The following is a 13,015-nucleotide window of genomic DNA, read 5'->3' as shown; positions in this document are numbered from 1 at the left end:
AGTTCCCTTTAATTATAATAGTGTGTTTTTTCTTTATTTCTTTTCTTTCCATTTCTCATACATTTCTTAGTTTTTCTGGGGTGTAAATGAAAGAAGAGAATTGAAATAAACTTTTTGACGTTTCATTTTAACTGATTTAGATATGGAAAGAGTGATTAGGCCAGGTGCAAAAAGGTAATATTTACACTTTTCGGAACATCTCTTGACTTGCCTATGGGGGTATGGATGTGTATTGACCAAATTCGTATGCAATTTTTCTGAAAGTTGGATATACTTCTGGATTTGCACTGTACATTAAACACACAAAAAAATAGACAAAAAACAAATGGTAATTTTTTTAATGCGACAAGAACTGATATAGGAATTAATTGTGGTCTCGGGCTACGATAGTGTCTCATAATAACGACTGGTGTATATACTAGTATTAAATTTTAAATAGAATTATGTTTATGAGAATTTGCAACATTAAAATGATTAAGATGGAAAATGAAATAGGGTTTTTAAAAATTCTAAACTTTAATACATAGATATACCGGTTCATGTATATAGTCAGTATTTGCTGAGACTACTATATTAAATACATGTGTTATAGTAGTCTCAGGTGTTTGATAACACTCAAAAGTGTGTTGTACTAACGAAAAGGATCCTGAATATAGGACTTAATATATCCCCGTTAAATAACAGAAAACTAATCAGGTTTAGACCAACAATTGAAATACACCGTCTGAGGAAATAAATCTAAATCTTGTATAGATCATGGAAGTAATATTGAATTTAAATATTACTTCCATGTATAGATTAATCAAGTTTTCATAGATTAGGTTTAGGATAAGTAAAACTCGATTAAAATATCAATTGTCGGACCATCCGTGTCAAAAGTTGATAAAGTCAATCAACCATTTTACGAAAGAAATTAACAACACATGACGGACAATGAAATAAAGCCAGACAATATGATTTTAACAATCAAATTTATTTATCGACATTGGCCTTCAAATAGGGTATATGTTTATCAAGTTTAGTGTTGAAATTTCTTTAATTATCAAAGGTATCAGGCTTATAATTTGATGCGCCAGAAGCGCATTTCGTCTACAAAAAAATGACGCTCATATCAACATAATTTATAAAAAGCCAAACAATTATGAAGTTGAAGAGCATTGAGGACCCGAAATTCGAAAAGGTTGTGCCAAATATCACTAAGGTAATATGTGCATGGGATAAGGAAATCCTTAGTATTTCGAATAATGCATACTTTTAGGTATGTTAGAGAAACAGGGTAAAATGCTTTTAAATCTCAAATTTTTTAAACACTGCTTTATTCAACATTCTCCTGTTCACAGAATATCCTTCTCAGTGCCAAAGATATATTGCGTGTATAATATGTCTTCTGACGGTGTCTGTTTAAAAGATAAAAAAAATCTTGTCCAGATCGTGTATGACCAAATATAAAGATGGATAGACAAGATGAGTCCACAAAACACTAAAGATTTGGGTTATTAAATGAACTCAGCAAAAACGCTCCAGGAAGAAGGAAGGCGATAAAAGGTTTTTACGATCAAAATTTAGCAACACATATGTCTAAATTGTATCAAGTGAGTGAACAAGCGACTAACATTGTCGGCGTCTGTCAGTAAGTTGAACTTTCTCTATATGGGATATATCGAAATGTTCATGATAAGAAGAACACGTTTTTAAAAAGACAGGTAAGAGATACAAAAGGGACATTCAAACTCGTTAATCGGAAATAAACTGACAACGCCATGGAAATAAAAGACAAACATCAAAAGACAAATATGCGACTAACACATAACAAACAAAGTTATATGCGTTGGTCCACGAATAAGACGATGCATGAAACAAGAAAAAATATATGGAAGGCAAATATACATTTTCTTAAAAAATATATATTATTCTACATGGATCTAGCAATCATGAAATCAATAAAACAACAAAACATTTTTTTTAAGAAAAAAATCAAACATAACTAAAATCGTCATACAATTTTGCCAAATGCTTAAAACCGTGCTTATTGCAATCAAAGCTCATTCCATGCATTTTAAAAGATTCGCAAGACTATTATTTTGCTTCTATTCTGGTAAGCACGTGGTATTCATGAGTAAGAACAAAGACTGGTCGGCTCAGAGCCAGAATAATGTTTCACGGCATGTTATCACGTGAGCTATCCTAAACCAACTCAGCATGTTAGTGTATGATTTATAAATTTTATATATTTTTAATGTGTTTTATTGTAAATTTAGTGTCTTGTAAGTCTATGATAAAGACTGGGTATTGATCTTTGTTTTATCTCTTTTGTGTATTGAACTTGATGTATTTATTTGTAAGATCAAGATATGACACTTTAAACAATAATCACAATCTGTATAGATAGATAGATAGATAATTTTATTATTATCTGTATATTATCTAATAACAAAGAAGGCGACCATGTCTAATGATTTAGCATAAAAATATTATTTTTTTTTTAAAGATTTGCAGAATCAAGGTTAATTTCGGCTAAACCTAGTCATCATGAAACTGATTCTGCATGAAAAGGGGTCGAAAGATATCAGAGAGAGAGTCAAACTCATAGATTGAAAATAAACTGACAACGCCATGGCTAAAAATAAAATGACAAACAGATAAATAATAGTACAAAAGACACAACATAGAAAACTAAAGACTAAGCAACATGAACCCCACCAAAAACTTGGGGGGGGGGGGGGGGGTCTCAGCTACTCGAGAAGGGTAAGCAGATCCTGCTCCACATCAGGCATACGTCGTGTTGCTTATGTTATTACAAATCCGGTAAATTCGGTAGGTCACATTCATGAAAAGGGTAGGGTATTGTAGTTACGACATAAGTAACATATCCGATATCATATGTGAAACAGTTATTTTATAACGGTCAACCAACTCGTGATGGCGTCTGTAAAATTTACGAAGGGAGTAGTTCAACTTCACCATCTTGGTTTAATAGCTTTCTTGGGAGCAGCAATTCTCCATCATAAAATGTATGCATATAAAAGAAGATGTGGAATGATTGCCAATGAGACAGTTCTTCACAAAAGACCAAATGGCACAGAAACTAACAACTACAGGTTCACATACGGCCTTCAATTATGAACAATGCCCATACTGCATAGTCAACTAAAAAAAAACAACACCAAACAAACAAACATAAAACACTTCAAACAACAAGAGATCTAACAGCTTCTAATTTTTGTACATTTTTGTACAAAAATTAGACGAAAAACAAATAAGCAACACAGCAACTAAACGACAAGTACTGAGTTACAGGCTCCTGACTTAGAACAGACACACAAATGTGGCTGGGTTAAACATGTTAGCGAAATCCAAATTCCCCCTAACCTGTGACAGTGGTGTAACAATACAACATAAGAACGAACTATAAAAATCAGTTAAAAAAGACTTAAGTTATCAGATTGATACAAACTATAATACATCTAACAAAAAACGCAGAGTGGACGTGGTCGGGTACTTGCACATCCCAACGACAAAAAGACACTAAGTACAGATCTGAGATCTATTAGCTATACTTCAAACCCAATAACAACTAATAAAACAAACTCATGCACTCATGCAACTAAGACTAAATCAATTAAAGTTAACGTGAGCATACAACAATGCAATGTGTATTGCTTTTGATAAAATAATGTATGTTTTTATAGGTTTATCAACTTAACATAATTATTTAGATTTTTACTTAAAAAATTTGCACCGTTAATTCAATAAGATATCTTGTTATTTAAGTGCAAACGTGCTACAATGTTATAACCACATTTATATACATATGTACAATTTAATTAAGTCAAGGTTTAAAATCCCACCGTTAGAAATTCTTATCTTAATATTGTTTTTAGTCACAACTTTAAATAGCAATGTGTTAAAATATATATTTATAAATGATTAAAATATTCATTATAATGAAATCAATAATTACTTACATCGGATTTCTGGTACGCAGTACTTTGCACACTATTTTTTTGCAGGATACCAATTACTTCATATATTATTTTACACTCTAGCCTCTTTCGTAAAATAGTTGTATCAAATATATCACGAGAATAGATAACACATCCAGTCCACCAAATCTTTTAATAACAAGTCCCCTACTTTAAACACGGGTTATTCAAATTTGTAATTGTCTCCCCTGGTGTGAAACCGTTTCATATGTACATTTATAATATTAAATTAGGTAAAACGTAAAGAATTACGAGTTCGAGAGACAATTATATAAATAATTAACAATTTACGTTAAAAATTGATACTATTACATATTACTAGTAGATACATGTATTTTTATTGTCATACGTTATTTATCCTCAGGGAAGCCTGGTTATTGTTCAAAATGAAAGAAACAGTGGTCAAACCGTTCTATTTTCTGTCCTTTGTTATCTGATAAAAAAAAACCCAATATTTTGCTTTATGTCTTCTTCATAATTTGTGGGAAGATACCAATGAAGCAAAATAACCACAAGTCGGAGAAAAAACCAAGACAACACCATGGTTACAAGTATGCAAAGTGATTTCAAATTCAATGAACCTGTAATGAGCGTTAATTAAATATATAACGAGTTTGTTTCTATCATGAATTGAAAGTTTGGATGCTTTTGAACGTTTGACATGAAGAACACTTTTTTTCGCCTTCGTTATTACGTCGATATTCATATATTTTACTCTTTTTTTTTTTAAAAAGATCTCTATAATTGTGTCCACTTTTTTTCACAGGCAGAGGTTTTAAATGTTTATTATCTTCTTATATTATGAAATTATTTCGGTATACTTCCTCTATTCTTGTAGGAAGCAATATGTAGGCGCTTTTGACATGTTGCTTTTGAAATATTGTTATAAAGAACCGGACAGTTCACAATAGGAAAACTGAAATCATCTCTTTTGTTATAAAGTTTTCAAGCGACTCTTATGGTGTAATATTTAATGTTGTAAATATTGCATGCATTTTAAGAACTCGTCGATTGGTGGTACTAGACTGAGACTTCTTGTCATATATTTAAATATCTAACTCGCAAGGTAACAGCTAAAAAACATTTATCATCGCTATTTTACGAAATTTTACTTTGATCTTACTTTCTGATAATTACCTTTCTCAGCGCAGTAGAGTGATATGAAAATTTATCGTTAGAAGCTATGCCGGCGTCACACATTGGAGTATAGACCGGCGTGCACCAGACGTACAGAGAAAATTGACAAAGTCCGTATACGTTAGTTGCACGCCAGAACGCTATAAAAAATTGTCATCTAGCACAAGCGTTTGTCAAGCGTATACCTGTACGCTACACGCACGTAATAAATACGCTACAAGCGCGTTGAAAACACTACAGATAAGTTTGAGACACGTTTAGGGCACGTTGTATACGTTTCAAGATCGTTCGACTTTAATTAACTATAGCGTATGCGGGTGTGTTTGTAATGCCGGCGTCACAAATCGGCGTGTAGACCGGCGTGCACCAAACGTACAGAGAAAATTGACAAAGTCGGTATACGTTAGTTGCACGCCAGAGGAACGCTAAGCAATCGTTAAACTCGCGTTGCATAAGTTTGAAGTACGTCGAAATACAAAGGTATACGCTTGGTGAACGCTACAACTCCAGGAAATTTTTATGCAGCATAAAAATTTTCATCCAGCTCAAGCGTGTGTCTAGCGTATACCTGTACGCTACACGCACGTTATACATACGCCACAAGCGCGTTAAACGCGCTACAGATAAGTTTGAGACACATTTAGGGCACGTTGTATACGCGATACAGATATGATTGACAAGTTGAATGCATCCAAAATTACTAGCGTATTGGCAGCGTACATAATTTTTTACCACGCCCGGCGTACGTCGGATCCATACGCTGATGTGTGACGCCAGAATCATAAGGGCGCACGTACCCGTTTTCAATGAAATGGTCTGAAAATAACAACGTCGTCATAGGTAAAATAGCGATAAACAGATTATCATAGGTCATCTCAACTCGATTGCTTTTCTCACTTTCGCCGTACTGGCTCCTATCAACAAATCTTTCTAATTGATCAAAAGCAGGCCGGTATCTGCTCTTACTCCTTAATTGTTTGTTCTCGTTAGAGTAGGAGCATGGAAGTAATATTTAAATAATACTTCCATGGTAGGATCGAGTAAATATAACTGATTGTCGGAAATCAAACATTTACTAACTTTTTGCGCTCGGTGCGAGCTTTCTTCCACGAAACGGTTTCGACTCGAAACCACAAAGAGTGTAATAATTGATTTATTCGGTTAAAAATATGTCTTTTTTAGTGTTACAGAATAAACCATAACCAAAACAATGTCTACAACATTATTTACACTAAAGACATTAAGGGGGCTCGCGGGTATAAATCATTTTTTTTTTCTAATATAGGTTTTCGCTATATTTTTTTATAAATGAACTTTATCATATACTTAATAGAAAAATGAAATAAAAAAATGGGGTCACTGTTCATTTAAGCTCACAATCTGCCTCCGAAAGAAGCATACATTTTTGTTAATGTCCTTTTTTTCTGTTGAACTAATCGAAATTAAAAAAGAACGAAATTACAGAAATCGCTTAAATTTTACAATTATTTACTTTATGTATATCTTATTTGAAATCAGTAATAAAACATATAGGTCACCGATTAGTTGAAAAAAAGATATTTCAATTTTAATGCCAAAAAATGGCATTTTTGCACCAAATGAAGATAACTTGGAGCTTTTTCAATGATATAAACATTTTAAAAGTCACCTGTGGCCAAGCCGAAGCTATTTTTTTTGGTGATTTTTGTACCATATCATAAAGTAATAACTAATAGTGTAATACATAAAATTTGTAATGAAAAAACAAATGTTTAATTTTTTGCTGAAATTTTTGTTCCCGCGAGCCTCCTTAAATACGCAAAATCCCAGAATATTTAGGTAGTAGCAAACCGGAAACCGTAAAAGACGCACGAGGTTTCTAATGTTCGTTCAAAATTAAAACAAAATCGATATCTTTGTTGTCATTTTGTTATCTTCGAATATAAAGGCATGGTGATTAAATAAATTCAAAAGTTTAAAATCAACAACTTGACTTAATTCAGCTACCTATATATTTATATTCAAAACATCCGCAAATTTGACATTCGAATGATATAATGTCAGATAATATCTTTTTTGTCAAATGTGTACCTGTGTTATTCATAACAATGAAGATCTTGGTCAATGGTTATTTCTCACAAAGTCAGACATATAACCAAACAAGATGCTTGATTAATTCTATAACTTTGTATTTTATTCCTTTCGCAACATTGACATTTTCTACGTCTACTATTAAAATAAGACAAATACCCAGCCTAGATAGGCTTATGAGACACTATATATACAAATATATATATATCTTTTTTTTTGTATTTGGACACATGTCGAGAAAAGGCTTTACGAAACAAAGATAAATACACCATAAAAATGGGATAAACTTATCATGTATGAAGGAGAAGAAATATAATAACATGTTAGTGAGACATCAGAATATCATTGCATGATCATCCCCTCAAATTGAGACATTTTAAAAAAAAATCTTATTTGATTTAAAGTTTAATTTGATATATCCCATTCTCTTGTGTTAACATTTATATATTTAATGTCCTAAATTACGTATTTATACATGTAATAATAAACGCTACCGTTATTGTTATTATTTGATATAATATCATATAAATTAAATACTGATAGTTTTATGTACATACCAGTATGTAATTGAAAAAAAATGTATTCAAAACTAAAAAAAGAAATAGTTGGCAAAAGAAAAAGACACCTCTTTATAACAATAACAATGGTTGCGTTGGTCCTATCCTACAGTAAGATATGCTTTCCACATTGACACAGTTTCTACTTCAGTAATAATTTCTATGTGGATATTATAGAGAGTACTCGGCTGAAAGAAACATACTTCAAAGTACTTGAATTTGAAATAAACAATCATGCTCTGCATGAAGATAGTGGATGCAATTATTCTTAATAATTTGCCATTTTTATTTCCGTTTCCGTTATTTTCCCATGTAATTTTACTGCAGAAAATGTGATTACTAGAATATTGCCTTATATTGCATGTCTTTGAAAGCTTTTTAAAGTGTACAAATATATTTCGATTTTAGTTTATTGAATTATTACATACCTAACCTTCAAATGGCGATGTACTTACATTTTTACAATACAAAATGCATCCAATATGCATAGCCTTATCTTAACTAAATTTCTTTACAAATCCATGTAAGAAAGTATTAAAAAAAAAGGTTCAAAGTCTAAAAACTAAATTTCATTTAAAGTCACAATTTAGAATAACTCCGTATTCATAAATATGCCTATTAATAAAATACTGATTAAATTATTGATTATTTTTTAAGTCCGTTTACTTACGGTGATCTTCATGGCTGATATGCATAAAACCACTTCAAGATAAAGTATTTTGATTACTAGACAAATGACTTATATACGTAGTAGCAGAAGTCCATTACTTACTAGTCTAGTGGACTTCTGGTAGTACTAATTTATCGTAGGACATATGCAGAAAGATCCGTTCGTTCGGATTAAATCTTAACTTAATTAAGCGCAGTGTACAGCCCTGATACGTAGTTTTCCACTGTCAACACTATATACATTTCTATTTGTATTTTTGGGACACGTCTCATTTTTCTGTTTTAGTCTGACCTCTTTTTAAGATTTTTCAATGAAGTATCGTACATTACAATAAAAAAATTGCTAAAGAAAGTACGTATCCCCTATATGTTTGTTTTTATTTATTTATTTTAAATTTTCCCAGTCGACGTAAAAAAAACAACTCAGGCTATTCAATTATGTAATTGTTTCCCCTGGGTGAGAAAACACTTTGCACTTACATAGATCATATCAAATTGCTAGCGGGTAAGATGTTACAAATTTCGATTTTTTAGACACAATAAATTAATTATTTACGAATTACATAAAAATAGTTTTACAATTACCACGTATATACATGCATTTACAGTTCTGTAACTATGTTCTTTTATTGCTATTATGTCATGAATCAAAACGAGAGAAACCGAGCGTTAAGCCCATTTATTTTAACTCAATATTTTGACATTATGGCATTTATTATGAGAACTAGAATACACCCGTATATCGCGGGTCCGTGACTGAATTAAAGTATATAACTATGCGCAAGCCTTATTTTAGTATTAGTATTGTCATCTGATAAAGTCATGCTGATTATAAGATACACAGTTTTCTCTGCTTTCAAATCTTTCTGTTTGAACCCGTCGAACTGGAACTTATCAATTATTGATAATATTAATTATTTGGAAAACAAAAGGTCCTGGAATGGAGTATTTTTTAATCAACAGCATTGTCCTATATTAGTTATAAATATTGAATTCTTTGATTCGCTGTTTTACGTCATGCCCGCTAACAAATTGAAAACTGTATCTATACACCTTACTTTAGTCCAGATTTTTAGTATTCGTATTGTTATCTTAGAAAGTCTAACTGATTAAAATACTACAATAGGTAACAATTTGACAATTAAGTAGTGTCAACCCTGTGATTGTGACCCGTGTAATACTATATAGCATAGTAATCCTGAATACACCGTTTGGTGGTGCGCCTGTCAGAAGCGGGACGTACAGATAAGGTAATCGGTAACAGGTGAATATACTATTGGTATCGGTATCGGACTCGACCCGGAACTTCTTAATTATTGGCAATATTAATTACGTAGAAAACAAAAGGGCCTGGAGTGGTGTAATTTTTAATCTACACCTTTGTACTATATTAGTTATATATAAAGTTGAATTCTTTGATTCGTCGTTTTTACGTGATGACGGCTGACAAATTGGACCTCGTAATTTTAGTATTATAGATACATTCCAAGCTCATATCTAAATTTAGAATTGTTAAATTTTACAAAAATCTTTATAAGTCATATTATGAATATAATAACTACCAAATGTAGTCCGAGAATTTTTACCACTTCAAGCTGCTATCAATTATTCTGTTGTGAACTTTTATGAAAAAAAAACTCCAAATAGCCAAGTTATGTGAAAAGTTACATTTTGGAAAGAAACTACAATCAGCAATATGCAAAATACAATGTATGCATAAGTGACCATTCTTTTTATGACTGAAAGGAGAAGGCATTTTTAAATTCCAAGAAAAGAAAGGTACTGTACTGTCTGGCAAATTGAAGACGAACAGTATTTCTTATTTCAGTGTAAAAAATTAACCTCAAAACAAGAAATACTAGAAAATAAAACTAATCTGATATTTATAAAACATTAATACTTAAAAAAAAATATTGGTGAAAAATAGCACAGCTTAATTAAGCAAATAAAATGTTTTCCTCTTTTATATAAGAGTGTTTAAATATAAGGAATTATAGTTTACTGGTATAATATATTAGTATGATTTTTATGCCCCATTTAAGGGCATTATGTTTTCTGGTCTGTGCGTCCGTTCGTCTGTTCGTCCGTTCGTCCGTTCGTCCCGCTTCAGGTTAAAGTTTTTGGTCAAGGTAGTTTCTGATGAAGTTGAAGTCCAATCAACTTGAAACTTAGTACACATGTTCCTTATGATATATTTTTAATTTTCATGCCAAATTAGAGATTTGACCCAATTTTTACGGTCCACTGAACATAGAAAATGATAGTGCGGATGGGGCATCAGAGTACTTAGGACACATTCTTGTTTAATTCTATCATTTCTGTTATTAGATCTTAACCAATAAATGATAATGAGTTTGCTCTAATGCACTGTTTGTATTTGTATCTTCTGTTTCATAGTAGAAAATGAATCGTTAAAATTACAATGTTCTTTATAAGGGGAGAAGACACGAGAAGGCGCAAAAAGGGGGGGGGGCAAACAAATCAATAAAAGTCAGACAACAAAAATATAAGAAAAAATGACAATCAGAAAACATCAGTCAACAAAAACACGACACAAAAAAACATGATAGATGTACAAAAGGGTCACGATAAAAATAAGTTCTAATTGATTTTCATGTAGATTATTGTATTTTGATCAAAAGATATTTAAAAAAAATAGATTTTTATGAAACATATTAATACAATGAGACAGGCTTCTATAAATGAGGGGGCATTATGATATATATGTTAACACGGTACACACATTCTTCCGAAATTATTTTAATTCTTTTTCTAATCAAAGTTCAATTCAATATATCAAATTATCTTTCATGGTGTGAACTATATCTTAAATAACCTGAATGAAGTATTTACAAAAATCAATATTACCGATAATAGCTCATATTTTTCACTTTTCGCAAGTCATACTTAAAATAAGTTGTAGGCTATCTAGTGGGTAAATAAAATATAATAAAATAATAAAATCAGTAGTTACCTGAATGGTCTCCGAATTATAATTCGTGTATATATATATTCCTACAAATAACATGTAAGTTTAAACAAACATCTCCGTATATCATGGTATATAACACCACTTTTTCATCACTAAAGAGACCATCCTGAATGAATTAAGAAAGTCCTTTTTGGTTGATAAACTGTTTTTGGTTGATAAACTGTTATTAAACTTCAAAATAATCAACACAAAATATCACTAAAAACAGATCTTACTACTTTATTATGTTATTATCGTGTTCCGGTTTTCCAATTTAAATTTAAGAAGGTAAATAAAACTTTTAACTCCACATGAATGATCAAGCGTGTTTCCGTAAATGTATATTTAGTAATAAATTACTACATGTATTTCCGTCTATTTGTTTATTTGTTGTTGCAATGGTCTATAAAGCACGTAAGTGTAGCTATGGATGACACATTAATCAAAGGTCTACTTTTTATCCATTAAAAACAGGGTGGTAAAAATTCAAGGTTGATTCATATGTTACCTTGTAAACGTAAATAACGGATATTTGACATGCTTGATTTTGTATTACCCATATACGATATACCCTGAGCGTTTTACTTAGATTGAAATGGATCTATTATTAATGACTTTAACATTATACGTCTGAATGCTACTAATGAGGACGCTAGCCTAGTATATATCTTAAGCAACCATGGAATTCTGAAATCATTAAGTAAACAAACTGTTCATTGTATAGGCCTAATTCTATTTATTTCATATTGTAATATCACTAACAAGGGGGCGAATCACTTACGATCTGTGGTAACTTTTTTGTTTGCAAATATACGAATGTCAAATTTTTGCAAGTTAGATATTTTCACTGTTATCATCCATAACCAATTTAATTCAAGTAAAACTTGCATACGGCACACATTGATCAATATCACCAGTGGAGACTCGAGCCCGGGGGTAAAGGAGGTTAACACCGGAACCACCTTTTTTCGACTATCAACGTCCACTTTTCGGTAATAATGCATATCTAAAAACAACGGTTTTTATTTCATCTTATAAACTATTATATAAGCTTTCAAAATCTGTTTTAATTATTAATTTAGCTTTAACGGTTCCGGAGATAGTATTTAAAATATATATCAAGTATGCACTTCCGCGTTTTCCACTTCCGCGTTTTAGAACTTCCCGTCGAAATACGTAGAATCAGAATTGTGCACACAGAAATAAGATCAGAGATAAAGCTCAATGTAAAGTGAAAACAAAAAAATCTGTATAAAATCATTGTTTATTAAATTTGCTTGCATAAGAACCTCGAGACAGATGAACAAACTACAAACTAATTATACATATACTTCGACCGGCATTTGATATCTTTGACAATTGTTGAAGTTATTGTCATGAGTTAGTGTTTGACTGTTATGAGTTACTCACAGATCATCATGGATATGTTCCAACTGTCATAGCCATTCTCCACTCACCTTTTTAATTGATAATGTCATCACCGAATTCGAACTTACCATGAGCAACAATATCGAATTTGTATTTCTATGAGCAACATCACCGAATTTGTACTTACCATGAGCAACATCATCGATTTGTTTGTACTAACCATGGACATTTGTACTTACCATTAGTACTTACTATGAGCA

General features: G+C 31.5%; 1 protein-coding gene across 4 annotated transcripts in view; it reads right to left on the bottom strand.

Moving 5' to 3' along the window:
* The window catches only part of LOC139510210 (cytosolic phospholipase A2-like), a 36,902-nt gene extending 25,162 nt beyond the window's left edge, over window positions 1–11,740 (bottom strand). The window contains exon 1 of one of the 4 annotated variants that reach the window (XM_071296679.1): window positions 11,391–11,740. The gene's annotated coding sequence lies outside the window, so the exon portion shown is untranslated. Of the gene's footprint in view, window positions 1–3,965; window positions 4,138–11,390 lie in introns of those variants that run through there. The other 3 variants (XM_071296677.1, XM_071296678.1, XM_071296680.1) reach the window with 3 other exon arrangements.
* Window positions 11,741–13,015: the final 1,275 nt, after the last annotated feature.

Source organism: Mytilus edulis, chromosome 2, assembly GCF_963676685.1.
Source record: "Mytilus edulis chromosome 2, xbMytEdul2.2, whole genome shotgun sequence".
Lineage (NCBI taxonomy): Eukaryota > Metazoa > Mollusca > Bivalvia > Mytilida > Mytilidae > Mytilus > Mytilus edulis.
This window is presented reverse-complemented; position numbering and strand designations above follow the sequence as displayed.